Genomic DNA, 6,000 nt, shown 5'->3' with positions numbered 1-6,000 from the left:
AACAGTATTTCAAATTCCTGGCTGCTGGGTAATGGGCCTCCATTTCCCTTATTCCCTTGTGTGCTGAATTAAGATTAGGAGGAATGTGGGCCTGGGTCAAGGAATGTCAAGCACTAACTTATTTACTGTACTTTACACATTTGTTTCCATTTAACTTCTACCACATCGGAAAGGCTCTCCCAGAGTGTGGCATGACAGGGAGAAGTTTCATTCCCCGTAGCACATCGTCCACACAAATGTAAATTACCCAATGGATAGTTTGTGCCATGGGTAGGCAAACTAAGGCCCAGGGGCCAGATCCGGCCGAATCGCCTTCTAAATCCGGCCCACGGGCGGTCCAGGAATCAGCTCGTTTTTACATGAGTAGAATGTGTCCTTTTATTTAAAACACACCTCTGGGTTATTTGTGGGGCACAGAAATTAGTTCATTTGTTCCCCAAAATATATTCAGGCCCCCCACAAGGTCTGAGGGACAGTGGACTGGCCCCCTGCTGAAAAAGTTTGCTGAACCTTGATTTATGTGTTAAATTGCCCAAAGCTACCTGCTTTGAGCCTGTTTGGGTAATTCTTGGGAGAGGTGGTGTGTGGGGGGGTAATTGTTGGATTTGGATTGCAATGCAAGACAAACTGGGGGTTCAAATACTTCCTTAGCAGTTAAAGTGGCTGTACGGCCTCTGGGGAGTCCCAGGTTCAAATCCCGGTTCAGCCATCAGACTCGTTGGGTGGCCTTGGGCCACTCACTGCCTTTCAGCCTTTCAGAGTTGTTGTGTGGATTAAAAAACAGAGGGAAGAACAGGAAACAAATGAAGGAAACCAGTGCTTGTTGGGGTGGGGGACACACGGGGACTCGTACCGCTAAATATTTTGTGAATCTTTCTACTTTCGTCCATTTATTGTATTTATTTGTCCCAATTTAAACTATAAAATGGTGATTATCAGAGTACCCCCTAAACATTTTTTGTTAGAAAAAAAGCACCGAAGGAAACTTTAATTTTCGTGAAACGTCCTCATCTATACGCACTCCTGAGTTTCTACCCTACCTGAGGAAGGGATAGCGGAGAGCAGGCGGGGGCACAGCTGGCGCGCTGGCCACAGGGGTGTGGCGCGCTGGCTGTGCTGGCGTGGTGCCCAGCGCAGGTGGGGGGGCAGTGCAAGTAGATCTCACTGGAATCATGCTGCTGGGGGCGGTGCACTCCCCCCCCCCACTCCTCTACCTCCGCCAGTGGTCTAAACCACTGAGCCTCTTGGGCTTGCCGATCGGAAGGTCGGCTGTTCAAATCCCCGTGACAGGGTGAGCTCCCATTGTTCGGTCCCAGCTCCTGCCAACCTAGCAGTTCGAAAGCACGCCAGTGCAAGTAGATAAAAAGGTACTGTTGCTGCGGGAAGGTAAACGGCGTTTCCGTGCGCTCTGGTTTCCGTCACGGTGTCCCTTTGTGCCAGGAACGGTTTAGTCATGCTGGCCACATGACCTGGAAAGCTGTCTGTGGACAAATGCCAGCTCCCTTGGCCTGAAAACGAGATCAGCACCGCACTCCATAGTCGCCTTTGACTGGACTTAACTGTCCAGGGCAGGCATACGCAAACTCGGCCCTCCAGATGTTTTGGGCCTACAACTCCCATGATCCCTAGCTAGCAAGACCAGGGATGGTGGGAATTGGAGTCCCAAAACATCTGGAGGGCGGAGTTTGCATATGCCTGGTCCAGGGGTCCTTTACTTTTTTACCTTTTATAACTTTCCACCTTTCCCCCGCTGCAAATGCCCATGGCCCCCTCAGTGTTTAAAAGCCTCCATTGCACAGGTTTTCGCCACTGCTGGAAGGGGTGGTTGCAAAATTGTCTGGCAGCTGCGCAGTAGAGCAAGGCAACCCTTTCAGACAGCCTTACTATTTCCCCAGCAGGCATGAGGGCTCAGCTCCTCCCATTTGTTCGTCTGTGACTGCCTCTCCCTTATGCCTTGCTGTTTTCCCACTGAAAAGAGAAATTGGGGCCACGTCGCGGGTACAAACATACCCCGTGGCACTGGGAAGCAAGCCACAGCACGTCGCTGGAAGCCAGCTCTTCCCGGCTGTTAAAGCAGGCTAGGGAGGGTCTGGAAACTCAAGCTGTAAAATTAAATAAAAATTCAAAAACAAATCTTGTCACAACAGGTACCACATGGAGTTGCTCAGAAAGGGCAGCTCTTCTGAGAAGCGACAAATAACTCTTTTTGTCTCCAGATGTATTTTCAATACTTTTTTGGGGGAAAGGAAAACAGTGGCATTCCTGCACACTGCACCGACATGATGGGGCGAGAAATGCGCTCTAGCCTGCACGTACAAAAGTCGTGTGCAAATTGGCAGTGCAAATTGGCAGCGCCAGGAACTGCCAAATTGGATGTCGCTGCAAATGGCACTCCGGCTGACTGTAGCAGCTATAACAGCTACTACAACCAGCCAGAAGCTTCTGACCGAGAGGGAGCTCTGGCTGACTGTAGCAGCTGTAACAGGCCCAGCTGTTACAGAGCTCCTTCTAGACCTCTTGTGTGACCCAGAACCATCATTCTTCAATATCTAGACCAGGCACCCCCAAACTTCGGCCCTCCGGATGTTTTGGACTACAATCCCAATCATCCCTGACCACTAGTCCTGTTAGCTAGGGATCATGGGAGTTGTAGGCCAAAACATCTGGAGGGCCGCAGTTTGGGGATGCCTGATCTAGACCTAGCGCATGCGTGTGTTGGGAACCACACACACTGGAGCAACATCTAAAGTATACCTGTATTTTGTAGCCCCCCCCCAAAGACTAGTAATTCATACATCATACCAGGGGATACAACATTTCGGGGTACATCGTTCATGAAGCTAGGAAGATTCTCTGGTCCTGCTACTCACATTCCTCAGGTGTTTTTCCCTGGGCGGAATGTGTCCCAGATCTACAATAATACCTCTTGCTTGTCTGGAGAAGGAGTGCATGTATGTGTAAAATAGGGATGGATAACCCTCCCTCGAATTCAGCCCCGGGGCTCTCTCTCTCCAGCCAACATCCTCCTCTTGAGCGACACCCACTCTCTGCAGGCCATGCCCCTCACCAGCCCTGTTTAGAATCGTAGAATGGTAGAGTTGGAAGGGAAACCGTGGGTCATCTAGCCCAACCCCCTACAAGGCAGGAATCTCAAGACGAGTTGAAGCTTTCCCTGCCCAGGTAGGGACATAGTTGGGCCACCAGCTGAAGCTGACAGAAGGCACCACTGAGGCCAGCTGGGCCTGGAAGCGACAGTTACGGCGCACCCCCAAGCTTAGGTGAAGCAAATCAAATCAAATCAAATGGTGAAAGACACCAGTCTTGATTTGCAAAGCTTGTGCAAGATGGGAGACTAGTTTAGTTTAGTTTAGTTTAGGTATCTGAAGAAGTGTGCAAGCACACGAAAGCTCATACCAATGACAAACTTAGTTGGTCTCTAAGGTGCTACGGGAAGGATTTTTTAAATTTTGTTTCGACTACGGCAGACCAACACGGCTACCTACCTGTAACTAGTTTAGAGCTGTTAGAGAACACTCGACGAAAGAGGTTTAAAGACTGTCTCAAGGCAAATCTTTACAAAAGTAGTATAAACACTGACAACTTGAAAAACACTGGCCTGCGAGCGCTCCAGTTGGAGAACAGCCTTTACCAAAGGTGTCATGGGCTTTGAAGACACTCGAACTCAGGAGGCAAGGGAGAAACTTGCTAAAAGGAAGGCACGCTTGGCAAATCCACACTGTGATCAACTCCCACCTAGAAACCTATGTCCCCGCTGTGGAAGGACGTGTGGATCCACAATCGGCCTCCGCAGTCACTTGTGGACTCATTGTTAAAACCATGTTTATGGAAGACAATCTGACTCGGCTACAAGGGATCGAAGAAGAAGAAGAAGAAGAAGAAGAAGAAGAAGAAGAAGAAGAAGAGATTGCAGATCAAAGGATGAAAGAGAGGAGTTGGGTGAGAGACACCTTTCCATCTCTGCAGTGGAATGCATAGCCTGGGATTCCCCAAAAGTGCCATGTGGATATTCAGAATATCCCTGAGGAATTTGCTTGGGGGGCAGGGGTAGGTTTGCTCGAGTGGAACGGAGGATCCACCCCAAAAGAAAACATTTGCAGCTGCGCCCTTAGGATGTAATTGTACGTGTGGTTATACATCAAGATTAGTTTTGCACAGTGTTTTCCCAGGGCACGAACTGGATGGTGTGAGCTACTGCACATGCTCCAGTCCTAGGTAGGGTTGCCAGACTCAACAGAGGACAGGACTTCTGTGCCTTTAATTGCCCTGCTCTCTTTTGAGTCTGGAAACCTTAAAGAGAAACCAGCAGACCCTTTGTTTAATTTCCAAGCAAAGGGTCTGCTGGTTTCTCTTTAAGGTTTCCAGACGCAAAAGAGAGCAGGGCAATTAAAGGCACAGAAGTCCTGTCCTCTATTGAGTCTGGCGACCCTAGTCCTAGGCTTCGTTTTAGAAATTCTCCTAACTAAACCCAATTAACTGTCAATTATTAATTGGAAACCAGCAGAATCATCCCCTCTGTCAACGTTATAAAGAAAAAGCACAGAGAATAATGAAGAATCCTCGCACAAAGGTTTACTCAAAGCCTATGGAAGCGAAAAAGAAATGTTTTGAAGTATTCTTGAGAGAGAGAGAGTTTCACTCGGTTGATGAGTGCCAACAGACACACCTGGACAGAGAAAAGGTCCTGGGAAATAATAAAGCAGCCTCTTCCCTCAGGCAGTATTGCAGGTGTCTTCATTTCAACATAATGTCGAAAGAATGCATTTTTTAAAATACGAAAACGTCACATATTTTGAAGTCATGTCAGGAATTTTAATTATTCCTTTCCCCCACCCCATCAGGTCTGTCCTAAAACTCAAAGCAACTGTGCCTGCTGAATGCTGATATTCTTTTTAAAGCTGGGGGGGGGAACCTTGCAGATGTTGCTGAACTACAACTCCCATCACCCCCTGAAACCATGATCAATGGCCAGGGATTATGGGAGTTGCAGTCCAGCAAGACCTGGAAGGCCCCAGTTTCAACACACCTGCTTTGAAAGTCCTCTCTTCCACAGTACTGATGAGAGCAGAACTTTTTTCATTCTCTGAAAAATTCTAGAAGCCAAAAGAAAATGATAAACGGCATATACTACTATAGGATGGTAGCTTTAACATTTGCATTGGAAGTTTTCACTTGCTCTTCCTTCAGTATCTTTTATACACTACTGAGCATTTACCTTTAACCTGGTATGCAAATATATTTAAATTAGGGCTACAATTGGCTGGATTAACTGATTTAAAAGCTTCAAATCCAATAAAAAGATGTGCCACCTGAATAGTTGGGTAACATATGCACAGTATTTTAAAACTTGTTTACGAAAACCACAGAAAATAAGCTCCATTTTAGAAGAGATATTCTCCCTCTTCTCACAGTAGGAATGTTTCTTCTGAGAGAGATACCTGCTATAATCAACATGGGCATCACAAAAAGGGGAAAAACCTATTATTTCTGCTTCCAAAATATTGGTTGGTTTTTTTTTTTACCAATATGCAAATTAAATATACAGATTAGTTAATCAACTATAATTATTTAAATGGATTGTTGCACTAATTGGAATTTGATCAGTTAATCTACTAATGCTGCACAGTGTGGGAAGATTTTTTTTTTTAAGATACTTTCTGTGTATGCTCAGAAGCAGTCTTGAATCAGGCTTTGCCATGACAAAGCCGCTTCTGGCAAACCAGAGCAGCGCACAGAAATGCCATTTACCTTCCTGCCGGAGCGATACCTATTTATCTACTTGCACTTTGACGTGCTTTCGATCTGCTAGGTTGGCAAGGACCAAGCAATGGGACCGAACTGAGTCCCCGGGATTCGAACCGCCGACCTTCAGATCAGCAAGCCCTAGGCTCTGTGGTTTAACCAACAGTGCCACCCGCGTATACTGCCGACCTATGCCGTGCATCACCCCCTTCCCACCCAAGACAAGACACGCGGCTCCCT

Source organism: Zootoca vivipara, chromosome 12 (genome assembly GCF_963506605.1).
Source record: "Zootoca vivipara chromosome 12, rZooViv1.1, whole genome shotgun sequence".
Taxonomy (NCBI): Eukaryota; Metazoa; Chordata; class Lepidosauria; order Squamata; family Lacertidae; genus Zootoca; species Zootoca vivipara.
This window is presented reverse-complemented; position numbering follows the sequence as displayed.